Genomic DNA, 14885 nt, shown 5'->3' with positions numbered 1-14885 from the left:
TTTTTCCTTGGAGGATGATTGCTTTGCAATATTGTGTAGGTTTCTGCCATATATCAACATGAATCAACCATGGATATACATACTGTCCCCTCCCTCTTGAACCTCTCTTCCCACCTCCCAACCCATCCCATCCCTCTAGGTTATCACAGAGCACCAGGTTTGGGCTCCCTGCATCATGCAGTACATTTTCACTGGCTGTCTAATTTTACCTATGATAATGTACATGCTTCAGTGCTACTCTCTCAGTGCCTCCCACCCTCTCCTTCCCCATCCCGTGTCCACAAGTCTGCTCTCTATGTCTGTGTCGCTTCTGCTGCCCTGCACGTAGGTTCCTCAGTACCGTCTTTCTAGATTCCATATTTATGTGTTAATATACAATATTTATCTTTCTCTTTCTGACTTACTTCACTGTGTATAACAGGCTCTAGGGTCATCCACCTTATTAGAACTGAGTCAAATGCATTCCTTCTTATGGCTGAGTAATACTCCATTGTGTATATGTACCACAATTTCTTTATCCATTCATCTGTCGATGGACATCTAAGTTGCTTCCATGAACTAGCTATTGTAAATAGTGCTGCAAGGAACATTGGGGTGCATGTCAGACTCAACCTTTTGATTGGAAGATCTGTAAGATATTGTGGTCATTAAAAAAGAAATCACCAAGTGTGATTTACTTTAGCTAATAAAATGTGAAAGCTTTGAGGGCAGAAACTTTAAGACCCAATGAATGCTTCACTATATTCTCCTTTCCTTCCTACAGTGTAACCAGATGCATTTAGAAGGTAGCTGCTCTGTATGCCTCTGTTCCAGAGCAATCAAGGTGAGCACAGTTTTCATGCCAACCTGCACTGGGCTTGTGGTTTGAATGAGAAATAAAGCTTTGTGATCTGAAGCCAGGTAACGAAGCTAAGATTGTTGTTATTGCCACAAAACCTGTCTATACAAACTAACATGAAAATTGTACAGGCATTAAGGTGATAATTTAAAAGAATGATTATTTATATGGGTTCATTATAAAATTCTATATAAACTAGAAGGCTATAAAGCTGGTATACATTTATATATGTTCAGTTCAGTTCAGTTCAGTTGCTCAGTTGTGTCCAACTCTTTGTGACCCCATGGACTGCAGTACGCCAGGCTTCCCTGTCCATCACCAACTCCCAGAGCATACTCAAACTCATTTCCATTGAGTCGGTGATGCCATTCAACCATCTCATCCTCTGTCGTCCCCTTCCCCTCCCGCCTTCAATCTTTCCCAGCATCAGGGTCTTTTCAAATGAGTCAGTTCTTCACATCAGGTTGCCAAAACATTGGAGTTTCAGCTTTAGCATCAGTCCTTTCGATGAATATTCAGGACTGATTTCCTTTACAATGGACTAGTTGGATCTCCTTGCAGTCCAAGGGACTCTCAAGAGTCTTCTCCAACACCACAGTTCAAAAGCATCAATTCTTCGGCACTAGCTTTCTTTATAGTCCAACTTTCACATCCATATATGACTACTGGAAAAACCATAGCTTTGACTAGACAGACCTTTGTTGGGAAAGTAATGTCTGCTTTTCAATATGCTGTCTAGGTTGGTCATAACTTTTCTTCCAAGGAACAAGCATCTTTTAATTCATGGCTGCAGTCATCATCTTCAGTGATTTTGGAGCTCCAAAGAATAAAGTCTGTCACTGTTTCCTTTGCTTCCCCATCTATTTGCCATGAAGTGATGGTACTGGATGCCATGATCTTAGTTTTCTGAATGTTGAGTTATAAGCCAACTTTTTCACTCTCCTCTTTCATGTTCTTCAAGAGTCTCTTTGTAATCCTAAAATTTTCAAAACAAGCAAACACATAAGCACACATCCTGGAAGGAGATATATCAGAATGTTAACGGTGGGACTGCAGGTAATTTTCTCTTCTTTCTGCTGTATATTTTCCAGATTATCTATAATTAGCTTGTATTACCATGGTAGAATATATTCCACCCACCCCCTGTCCATTGTCAGGTGATTTACTGTGCCTCCTATGGGGAGATTTTATATCTTCATCTCACTGGATTTGGTTCAGTCATGTGATATGCTTTGCCCAATGAAACGTGGGTAAACATGGCATTTAGCATGTTGGAGCAGAAGGTTTATGACTCATCGAGTTCTGGCCAATGCTCTTGCTCTTTCCCAGACATGACCTATGCAGAAGCTGTTCTTTCAGCCTGGGTCCTGAAATCAGAAGACAGAACAGAGCCCAGGGTGTAAGATAACAGAAGTATATATTTGATCCCAGTTCCTAGCCCATAACTCCTAAAATGCTTGGAATTCTCTTAGTGATAAAAGCACTGGTGTGAGTATCTTTTGTTCTTACATTTGGTCTCTGACCCAGGTTCCTGACACAGAGCTTCTAAATCCCTTGGAATTTCCTGGGTGATAGCAATGTCTTTTGTTCTAATGCGGTGACTCCTGGTGGGTTGAAGGCTGATCACCAGAAAAATCAAGAAATGATTAGAAGCTTGGAATTTTCAACTCTCTCCCCCATTCTCCAGAGAAGGAAGGGGCCTGGAAATGGAGTTAATGATTGGTTATGCCTACGTGATGAAACCTCCACAAAAATCCTAGAAGTACAGGGTTTGGAGAGCTTCTGGGTTGGTAAACACATGGAGGTGCTGGGAGAGAGGCACCTAAAGAAGGTACTGAAGCTCCTCACCCCTTCCCAGACCTTTGCCCTATTTATCTCTTCCCCCAGGATGTTCACCTGTATCATTTATCATATCCTTTTATAATAAACAGATAAATAGTAAGGGAACTCCTTTCCTGAGTTCTGTAAGTTGTTCTGACAAATTAATCAAGCATGTGGAGGGAAGGGTAGAAACACTTGATCTGTGGATAATTGGTCAGCAGCACAGATGACAACCTAGACTTCTAACTAGCATCTGAAAGGGTGAGGGGAGGCGTTGTCCTGTGGGACTGAGCCCTTAGGTTATAGGATCTGACACTATTTCCAGGGAGATAGTGTCAGAACTGAGTTGAATTGTGGGACATCCAGCTGGTGTCATAGACCTGTTTGGTGCGGGAACACCCTCATCCCTACATCTGGTGTCAAAAGTGTTGTGAGTGTGGTTGTGGTGTGACAGTAAATAGGAGACACACAGGAGGAGGACTGAGTCTTTCTTACCCACAGGGCCTGGTGAAAGTCATAGCCTAGTTCAGCCTCCAGATAGCATGAGGAAGAAATAAACCATTGTTGTAATAAGTCCCTGAGATTTACTTACTAAGAAAATTCCTTTTTTTACTCTCAAAGACATACATAAAGATAAGGCCAGCTGTGAGTCTTAAGTCACCAAATTCTAAGTCTTGCCCATAAAAGGTACTGCTTTCTTCTTGTTCCCACACCATCTTTCTTCCTCCTTTGCTTTCAGTGACAAGGTGTACCAGGGTTGTCATGCCTTTGGACCTGAGAGGAAGTAAAAAGGAGCTTATCTCTTCCTCAGTGAGAAACATGTTAGGACTTCCCTGGTGGTTCTGCGGCTGCTAAGTCACTTCAGTTGTGTTCGACTCTGTGCGACCCCACAGACGGCAGCCCACCAGGCTTCCCCGTCCCTGGGATTCTCCAGGCAAGAACACTGGAGTGCGTTGTCATTTCCTTCTCCAACGTATGAAAGTGGAAAGTGAAAGTGAAGTTGTTCAGTCGTGTCCGACTCTTCCCAACCCCATGGACTGTAGCCTACCAGGCTCCTCTGTCCATGGGATTTTCCAGGCAAGAGTACTAGAGTGGGTTGCCATTTCCTTCTCCCCCTGGTGGCTCAGTAGTAAAGAATCTGCCTGCCAAGGCAGGTTCAACCCCTGATCTGAGAAGATCCCACATGCCAAGGAACAGCTAAACCCATGTGCCACAACTATTGAGCTTGCGCTGTAGAGCCTGAGAGCTGCAAATACTGAAGCCAAGGTGCCCTAGAGGCCATGCTCTGCAAGAGAAGCCCCACCGTGAGAAGCCCGAGCACCACAACTAGAGAGTAGTCCCAGCTCACCGCAACTCCAAGACCCAAAACAGCCAAAAATAAATAAATAAAATTATTTTTTAAAAAGAAGACGTATTTTAGCCTTGGTAGAGAGTATGGCATGATTTAGAAGTCACCAACCAGCAATGAATTCTCATCATTCCAAATTAAAATAAAATTATTTCACCCAAAACCCAGCCAGGGATGTTCATAAATCACACATACAGGGGTTGATCATTTGTACACAGTATACTCAGTTATTCAAAGAAAATGTGGCTTTCTCAGTTTCCTACAAATGATTCAACCTTCCTTATGAGCCCAGTCTGCTGAGTCACAAGGAATTTATGTTTAAGTATCTCAACATCCCCTCCCTGTCTTCTCCCAGATTACCTGGAAGTAACAAGGGTTTGCTTGTTGTCCTGTGGAGGTGGGCACGTGGAGATTCCGATCCCAAGCTGCTCCTTGGCTCTTCATTGACTTTGAAGAGTGATTTCCCCTTGTACCTTTACTCCTCACTCTGCTAGCAACCTTCTGCAGACACCTGGGGCTAGAATACACCAGGTCTGCTCTTTCTCAGTTCATCAGGCGCTGGGATCTTAGTTAATTTGCCTCTTCTCAGCTTTCTGAGGTTGTGTATTTCTTTGAATGGGATTTCCATTTGATTCCAGCTCAGGTGGTCTGCCCTATAGTTCCACTTTGGTCACCCTCTGCTGAGCTTGCCAGCAGCACCACTGACTACTTTCTGTGTCTTTCACTGGCCCTGGAGGAGGGGCGGGCACACTTCTGGATGACCTCCGTGCCAGATGGGAGCTGGGGACAGCTGGGCTTAGCCATGTCCCTGTGACAGCCCAGATTGGTAGAGGGGGGACTCGGTTTCATTCCAGCTGCTGTCCTTGTGCAGAAGAGAAGGATGTGAGCTAGACTTCCTGCCTTTGGCCTTGGGTGAAGGTCATGGAAGAAAGTGGGTCATTGACCAAGGATCAGAAGGGAGGGCTCCCTGGACTTCTCAAACCGAAGCAGGATTCTCTTCTGTTTCTCTAAGAACCATGCTCGGGCCATGTTTGGGAACATATTTCCCATCTGTTTTTCATTCCTCCAGCACAGAATGTGGGAGGCCAGCATCACACAACATTCCCTTCTCACTCCCCAGATGCCTCTGAACTCCCTTGAATTTTTTGTTCCTATCCATGCCGAATTACTTGAATGGCTCCCAGCACACACCATGCTATTTTATACTTCTAAGCCTTTGCCCATGCTGTTTTCTCTTCACAGATTGCCCCTTCTAACCCCCACTTCTACTCAGACCCCAAGACTGCATAGGATTCTTCCCCCAAGCTGCTCACTTGCCTCTTGGCAATTTGTATGATGAACTTCTTCAGAGAGATCTGCTCTGTGTGTCTTCATCACGAGACTCTGGGGTGCTGAAGGGAAGGTATATTTTTAATAACTGAGGCCTCTTTTTAAATATTTATTTTATTTATTATTGACTGCACCTGGTATTAGTTGTGGCAGGCTAGATCCAGTTCCTTGACCAGGGATCAAACTCAAACTCCCTGCACTGGGAGTGCAGAGTCTTAGCCACTCAACCACCAGGGAAGTCCCTCATCTGAAACATTTTTATTTTCCTGAGGCATAGAAAAAATGCTCAGTAGATGTTGGCTTAAAAAATTTAAGCCTCTGGTTTAAAAAATTTAACCTCTCTCTCTACAGAGAGACATGGTATCTCTCTGTATTTCTTTCTTTTTTTCTCTCTGTATTTCTTACAACTGCATGTGAATCTACTATTATTGCAAAATAAAAAGATTTAGTTAAAAAAACACTCAACTTTAATGTAGAGCATCAGTTATTCTCAAAAGCTCCCTAGTTAGCCCCTGGGAGAAAATCAGAGTCTGGAAGAAGTCCAGGGGCTTTATGAAGTCGCTATTTCCAAGTGTGGGGGTGGGGGGGATTCTATGAACTACTAGTAGTTGAGTGCCCTGTATCCCACTTGCCCTCAGAACTGTCAAGTCCTGAAGGGCTTTGAGTTGAGGGACTAGCATCTGCTAGCACACACAAATGATAATACCTATTATAAAAGGCATCTTTTCAGGCAGATTAATTAGGAAAAGTGGTTTCCTCTAGGCTTTGTAGGCAGATAGTGTCTGTGTGAGGAAGAAAAGTACGGGGTCTTCTCTTCTGGGTGCTTGCACCTATACAAACAGACCGAAAGAGGAATAAAGATTAGTTTCAGTACCACCTTCCCCCTGTCTTGCACATGTGTGTAAGGCCTGACCTGAATACTGCCCTGGTCTGAGTATTCACCATCTCACTTCAAAGGCCTGACAGCTATAGTTCCATCCACTTGGGGTGTTTGCTTATGTTGAAACATTACTTGTGTGTGTAGCAAAAACTTATTTATTGTTAATTTTTAAAAATGAGTCAAGGTAAGTGAAGAGTTACTGTGCAGTTCACTCATTACAAAAGTTAGCTCATTTTCCATAAAAATCTCCTGCCTGGAGTTTGTTCCTAGTGAAAATCATCTATGCGGGGATTCTTTTTTCCCTGCAGGATGAAATGAAGATACCCCTTTATATGTGGCCCTCCAGGACTTTGTTAATCAGGCAGGAGATGAGTTTTCAGTAAGATTAAAATCTGCTGCCTGAAGTGGGGGGTGCAATCATGGACTGTCAAAACCCCTTCTTATATGTCTGTACATGTTTGTTGTTCAGTCTTTAGTCATGTCTGACTCTGTGACCTCATGGGCTGCAGAACGTCAGGCTTCCGTGCCCTTCACTATCTTCTGGAGATGGCTCAAACTCATGTCCATTGTGTCGGTGATGCCATCCAACCATCTCATCTTCTGCTGCCCTCTTCTCTTCCTGCCCTCAGTCTTTCCCAGCATCAGGGTCTTTTCTAATGAGTCAGCTCTTTGCATCAGGTGGCCAAAGTATTGGAGCTTCAGCTTCAGTCCTTCCAATGAATATTCAGGATTCATTTCCTTTCAGATTGACTTGCTGTCCAAGGGACTCTCAAGAGTCTTCTCCAGCACCGCAGTGTATTCATGTCTATTTTGTCTTGGATTTCTTTTTCACGAGGCTGTGAGCTCCTTGTGTGTTCTTCACACCTGTGTGCTGTCACGCCAAGGTGGCATAGACACCCACTTGACTGGTGATATGCAGCAGAAAGTAAAGCATGGTTTCCTGGGGAAGCCTCCACACAGAGAGTCTAGAGACTGTGTCAGTACCTGGGCTTCCACAGTGGCTCAGTGGTAAAGAACGTGCCTGCAATGCAGGAGATGTGGGTTAAGTGAGGAAGTCCTTGGACAGCTTTTACCATAATGCCTGGCTAATAGCCATGAGTAGTGGTGTAATAGCGAGGCTTCCTAGGTGGCGCTAGTGGTACAGAATTCATCTGCCAGTGCAGGAGACACAAGACACTTGGGGTTCGATCCCTGGGTGGGGAAGATCCCCTGGAGGAGGGCATGGCAACCCACTCCAGTATTCTTGCCTGGAGAAACCCATGGACAGAGGAGCTTGGCAAGCTATGCATAGTCCATGGGGTTGCAAAGAGTCAGACATGACTGAAGTGAGTGAATACGCACACACACATGAGGATGTACCCTAAGCCCACACCATTTAACAGAGAGAATGTGTTCTTGACCAACCAAAGTTGAGTGCACCCTGGAGACCGTTCCGGGAGAAGGACCCCACTCTGTACTGCTCAAAAGATTTATAGGAAAAGCATAGCACAGAAGATCTGGCATAGCAGGTAATATGGGGGCACTCCTGGTTAAAGAAGCAGTCTGGTTGGAAGACAGTGCTCTAGAGCTCAGCCACTGCACAAGGCTTTCTTTCTCCGGTGGACACAGACCCCCTCAGCCAGCTTTTTGCCAAACTACCGAGGGTGTGGCTGGGGTTTGTCTCGCCTCTGGCACCAAGTGGGTGATTGGGCGCTCAGTATGCGTTGAGTGAATAGAACTATTAATGTCAGGAGGAGAAGGGGACGACAGAGGGTGAGATGGTTGGATGGCATCACTGACTCAACGGACATGAGTTTGAGCAAGCTCTGGGAGTTGGTGATGGACAGGGAGGCCTGGCGTGCTGCAGTCCATGGGGTCGCAAGGAGTCGGACATGACTGAGTGACTGAACCGAACTGATTATCGTTAAGAGGAAACTCATGTTGATTTCATTTAAATTTGTTCTCCTCCCACATGGCTAGCTGTGGTAAGGCCCCTTAGGGGTAGATGAGCTGGGCGGGGTAGGGAGGTTGACTGTGCCTGTCCACTTCACAGGGAAAGGAGTGGGCCAGTTAGCTATGATGGGTTATTTTTGTACCTAGATCCCTACAATGGAAACCAAGTGAACTTCTTTTTCCTGCCGGGTAGAAGACATAGCTTCTGGAGAGGCATGGGTGCAGAGGGACCAGGCGGTGTGCTTTCTGCTCTGCATCACAGCTTGGGCAGAGCAGCCCTGCTGTGTCCAGGAGAACCTCATGACCATTCTGGATGAGTTCTAGTTAGGTATGGCAGTCATGAGGGCACGTGGCAGCCATAGGGAAACCGTTTGGTGCTCTTTTGGAGATAGGTGAAGGGGGAGAAACAACCCAGGGTCCATCAGGAAGATGGGTTTCTATAAACTCTGAAGCCCCAGCAACCCTAGAAGTTCCAGATCTGCTATTCTGGGCTCAACATGAAGCAGGATGAGGCTCTGAAGGGGGAGAGTGGGTGAGAAGAGTCAACATCCCCGAATGGCAGGCTTCCACAGTTGCAGTGATCAGGAGGGGTCACATTTTCTGGGGTCAGGGAAGGCAGGGCTCAGTGTGAGGGATCCTGGCCACAGCCAGCTGGCAAACACAGGGTGGAAGGAACTGCATTTTCTTCCATGAGCAGTAAGAGGCACTGCAGCCTTAGAAGGCAAAAGTTGTGCTTCTAGCATGGGGCAAGCCTATTTTTTTCTCCCTCAAATTTAAGAGACTCCCAGGGTGGGATGATTCTGTGACCTCCCGGTGATGGCTGGGTCCATGGACTTGCCATGGCCTTCTCTGCTGAGGGACAACATGGCCCACCTATGACTACTGTGGTTACTACTACTAATATCTGCTGCTACGGTGGTGCTCAGTCGTGTCTGACTCTCTGCGGCCCCATGGCCTGTAGCCCTTCAGGCTCCTCTGGAACTTTCCAGGGAAGCGTACTGGAGTGGGTTGCCCTTTCCTACTCCAGAGGATCTTCCGGACCCAGGGATCGAACCCAAGTCCCCTGTGTCTCCTGCACTGGCAGATGAATTCCTCACCACTAGTGCCACCTACTAATACACCACTACTCGTGGCTATTAACCAGGCTTATGGTAAAGGCTGCACAAGGGCTTTTTCCCTTAACCCTCAAAATAACTCTATGAGGTAAGTACCACTGCTTTAGGAATCTGAAGCTTAGTGAGGCCATGTCAACTGTTGAAGATAAAACAGCTTAGGGTGGTATAGCCTGGATCTGAACTCAGCCCACAAGCTTCACTATTAATTACTCTGTTTTGCATGTGCCTCAAATGTCTCAACAGTCAGAAATCTTTGCAGCCAAGATATCTTCCTTCAGAAAGTGCCGTGTGGCAGGAGTTGCATTATCCTCTTCACCTCTGTGGTCCCAATGCCTAGGCCCACAGCTGATACTAGATATGTATTTGGGGAATGAATACAGAGGTGTGGATGTAGCAGAAAACCACAGTCTGTCCTGAGCCTCTTTTGTGAAGTGAGCTAGGAATTGTATTCCTGTATCAGGTCAGGGGAAGGAAGCCGAGGTCTATCAGGTTATTCATGCTTTTTTGTATTTCAAATTCAAAACAAGCATTGTTTTATGATCAGAATGAATTATCCTGACATTCTATCACATCTTATCAGACTCTTCTTTATTCAAAACATTGTTGGTACTATTACTTAATAAACTGGAGCAAGCAATAAATTCCACTGGTCTACAGAGACTAAGATTGGGTTCCCAGTACCAAAATGATTTTGATTATTGAGTTGGCATATACCCCTAAACATTCCTAAATCAGTGGTTGGCAGCAGCAAGATTCTGAGAGAAAAAGAAAAAAGCAGTGCACGCGTGCACACACACACAGACACACACACACACACACACACGCCCATCCAGCAGCTTCAATGCATCTTGCACGTTAATGGATTCCTTATGGATTGCATGGCTGTGATTGTGAAAGAGGACAAAGAACTAGAAGCAACCTTATTTCTATAAACAAAAAAAAAATTCTTTTTAATATTCCTTTGAAAATTCATTTTTTTCTGAAAAGAGTAGGAAAAAAACCCTAATATAATGGAACTCTTAAAAATGTGTGTCGGCAACACAATAGGAAACCAGAATAAGTGGCCAGGCAACCACATGAAGCCAATCACAGAGTAAATTCATTTGTGCTCTACCAGAGGGTTGAGAAAACAACCAGGCAGAGGGAGAATGCCAACTCATAGTAAGATGGCCTGGAATCGGGGCAGGGGTGCAGAAGGGGAGTAACGTTCTAGAATTCAAAACAACAGACTATTCCTATCATAGTCCTAAAATCTGTACAATGAAACCTGTTTATATTATCCTCAAATTAATTGTTCGCTGTTGAGATTTCAGAGTCCTGGCCAGTGACCCACCAACAATTTCCTTATTTATAACATTTTCTTTTCTCAGCCCCTTGAAAAAAATAACGAATGAGTCTCTCCGTTTGTGAAGCTGCTCTGCAATGTTCCTTACGTCATGGGGGCCGGGAGGTCATCTTGGGACACTGGATGCAACGGGGGGCGCTTGGGCCAGGAACCAGGGGGTTTTGTGACTGTGAGGCAACTTCTGATCCCATTAGCTGATGGTTGACTGACATTTTGGAACAAGATTTTGCGAGAGGCTGGGGAAAGAAGGAAAAGGAGCATGGGAAGGAGGCACTTAAAGGATTGAAAAAGCAGGAATGAACTGAGTGCTCCCAGATTCAAGGAGAATTTTATTATTGGACACAGATCTGTGGTGAGCTTTCAGCTGGGATCTCAGAGGCCCAGCTTGAGGGGCATCATACAGGTTTTCTTAGCGTTTTCCTGACCTTACCAAGCAAACTGTGTCCATGAGAAAAGACAAGTTAACTTCTCATATAAAAATTGAGCAGCAATGTATACAGACATAATGGGGCAGCCCTTCCTAGAGCGTTAAAAGTGGTATTTTTAGAAAAAATGAAAGGAAGTACAGCTTCACATGCATGGAACTTGTTTATCAGAGATGTGACATAAGCTAAAAATAACCAGTATCATGAAAGATTAATCTAGATTCCTTGGTGCTAGGTTTGTAATAATTTATCACTGGAAGTGAAGGACTTCAGGGGATGTTCTTAAATTTTCATCAGTATTCCTACCAGAGGCAGAATATTGGTTGGGTTGAATAGAGTCTGACCGAATGTTTAATTTCTCATTGAAAACAGTAATTACATTTTGAAAGATCTCAGGAAGCTCCTCTATCCAAAATGTGTTGGAGGATTAAAAAAAGAAAAGGCTTTGCAGACAGTGCACTCTGAAGCCCACTTGCACCCTGTTCTGGTCACTCTGGGCTGTGGGACCTCGGTTAAATTACTTAACCTCTCTGAACTTCCACTCAATGGTATAAAGACAAAAAAACATGTGCCTAACAAGGTTTATGTGATGAGCATGTGCAATCATATGTGTAAAAACCTAGTGTAGGGCCTGGCACATAGTAGGTTACCAATAAATATTAGTACCATTTCTTTTCTTTTCTTTTTTTTTTAGTACCATTTATTTTCTATATCTTTGTTTTCACTCCTGCCCCACCACCTCCTGCTCTCTGGTTCTTGAAATCTTTTCACCAATGACAGAGCCTTTTCTCGCATGTTTAAAAATAGGGAATTCCATGGTGGTCCAGTGGTTAAGACTCTTTGCTTTCACTGCCATGGCCTGGGTTTGATCCCTGGCCAGGGAACTAAGATCCTGCAAGCTGTAAAAATAAAACATAAAATATTGTAATCAGCACAACATAGCATAAATATATAGCGTCACATCACTAAGTACTGCACCATATATTTCATCTTGTTTAATCCTCAAAACAATCCTATGACATAGGTACCATTATTGACCCATTTTACAGGGAAAGAAACCAAATCTAAATAGGGTTAAACACTATTTCAAAGATCTATTGCTATATAATAAAGACCCCAAAACTTGGTGGCTTGAAGTAACAACTATTTTATTATATCTCATGATTCTGAGTTGACTGGGCTCAGCTGGGCAGTTCTTCTGCTCCATGTGATGTCATCTGCCCATGATGATGTGCATTTATCTGAAGACTCCATTTTCCTAGAACATCCAAGATAGCTTGCTCATATGGCTGGCAACTGGTGCTGAATGTCAGCTAGGAGCACAGCCAGGACTGCCCATCAGAGTACATCCCGTTCCGCCATTGCCTTTCTTGGGATGGCTGCTGGACTCCAAGAAGGAGCAGTGCAAGAGGAAAAAAAATGGAACCTTCCAGTTTGCTTAAGGCCTAGCCTCAGAAGTCTCATAATATTATTTCTGCTGTGATTCAGTGGTCAAAGCAGTTACAGGCCCAGCAAGGTTTAAGAGAAGAGGAGATACATTTCACCTTTCAGTGGTGGGCTTCCCTTGTGGCTCAGTTGGTAAAGAATCTGCCTGCAATGTGGAAGACTTGGGTTCAATCCCTGGATTGGGAAGATCCCCTGGATAAGGGAAAGGCTACCCACCCCAGTATTCTGGCCCGGAGAATTCCATGGACTGTATAGTCCATAGGGTCACAAAGAGTCAGACACGATGGAGCAACTTTCACTTCACTTTGGAAGGAGTGGCAGGGAGGGAGGGAGTTGATCACAGCCATGGTTGGAGACTATTTGCCAAAAATACTTTGCCCAAAGTCACAGAGCTCGTAGGTGTCAGAGTTAATATTCCATGTGCTCAGCCACTAGGTCACACACATACATGTGACAATATACAATTAAATGCCAAAGTCTGTGGAAAACATGGTAAGCACAATCATTTCAGAGGAGAGATCATTACAAAGTCAAGAACTCTAAAAGACCCTAAACTGAAAAAATTACCCCTTTTGTGCCCCTTCTCCCCATGTGATATAGAATGAATGTTATTTCTTGAAATGTCACAGAGGTTACACATGCTAAAATAAATTCTTTATAGATTTTTACATTTCAAAATTCTGGATACATTAATTGCATCTGAGGTTTCCCTCTGTGTGTGTGTGTGTGTGTGTGTGGGTGGGTGTGCGTGTCCATGCATGGTCAGGCAGGGGCGGGGGGTTAGAACCCTGACTTACAAGCACTCTGAACACTGCTCAGCCTGCTAAATAGACTCCTCATCTTCAGAGGTGTCCCAAAGTAGCACTGAGAACCAGATTACAGAGAAGGAAGATCTACATGAAACCCAGGTGCAGCTGTGTAAACTCTGTTCTGCCTTGGCCTTGCTGAAGGTAGATGCCTAGGGAGCCCTGTTGGGCGCTGGGTAGGAAAGATACTGCTTGAGGATCTTCCCAGTGACTGATCTGGGAACATCTAGGTTTGCACCACTCTTACTAGTTTCATTTGGAAAGGGATTGATAAGCATAAAGCACACCCAGTCATCATAACCCTTCTTACAAAATTTTCCAGAGAGTTTATCAACCTAAATCTGTCTTATATTACCTATCTACCAGGACTTCCTAGGAAAGACAAAGACTTGGGGACTTTTTTGAGTCATTCTGAGCAAGCATCATCTTTAGATTATTCTCTTGCTAAGGTGGCTTCTATCATTTTCATTTGCAAAACCTTTTCTCTTTCTTCATATTTGAAAGAAACCCAGTATGACTGTTGTAATTTTTTTCATGCAAATTACAAATATTTAGAATCCCTGTCAAAGGAATGAAATAAAAGCAGATGTTTTTCCCTTATGCTGGCCCCAAGTAATACCACATTAGAAAACAGAGAGTATTTTCAAGTCTCCTTAAAAAGTATTTCAAGAAAATAAACATTTGTTGGATGCAAACAAGAACAGAATATGGCATTTTTAAATATGAATGTAGAATTTAGAGCTAAGGAGCCTAAGGCCCAGAGAGACTTGAGTGACTTGTGTAAGGTCACAGAGTGAGTTTACAGCCAATTCAGGATGTGAGTTCTCTCCAACTCAGCCTGATGTTCTTTCTACACTCTATGCAGTAGATGGGATTGCAAAGACGGCCCTGATATTTCATGCCTTCCCATGTTGACATCTTTGAAATATAACTTAGCAGGTCCTCTCATCACCTCTGGAATCTGGGTCAGTATCACATGTAGTAGAATGGTGGGATGATGTGGTAGAAGTGATGGTATACCACTTTGGAGCCTTAATCTTAAGAGTTCCTAAGTGTTTCCATTTGTTCTATTGGAATCTTACTAACACCATAAGGACAAGCCTACACCATCCTGGTAGAGAATGAAAAGTCTCAGAGAGAAGATCCCAGTTACTCCAGCGAAAGTCAGACTAGACAACAACCAGTCAACCAGGATATACGACAGAACCTAACCTGAGAATCGGAGCCCACCGCTGATCATGAACGAGCATAGCTGAGACCAGAAAAACTACCCAGCTGACTCATGAGCAATAAAATATACTTATTTTTTAAGCAGAATCTAGCAAACCTTTTTTTTTTAAAGGGCTAGATAGTGAATATTATAGGTTCATGAGGCCTATGCTCTATAGTAACTTTCTTCTGTTTGTTGTTGTTGTTTGACTGACTCGTGTCTGACTCTTTTGTGATCCCATGGACTGTAGCCCACCAGGCTCCTCTGTCCATGGGATCTCCCGGGCAAGAATACTGCAGTGGGTAGCCATTTCCTTCTCCAGGAGATCTTCCCAACCCATGCCTCCTGCATTGGCAGACAGATTCTTTACCACTGAGTAAAGTACCAGAA

Source organism: Dama dama, chromosome 22 (genome assembly GCF_033118175.1).
Source record: "Dama dama isolate Ldn47 chromosome 22, ASM3311817v1, whole genome shotgun sequence".
NCBI classification, from domain to species: Eukaryota; Metazoa; Chordata; class Mammalia; order Artiodactyla; family Cervidae; genus Dama; species Dama dama.
Note: the sequence above shows the minus strand (reverse complement) of the source record.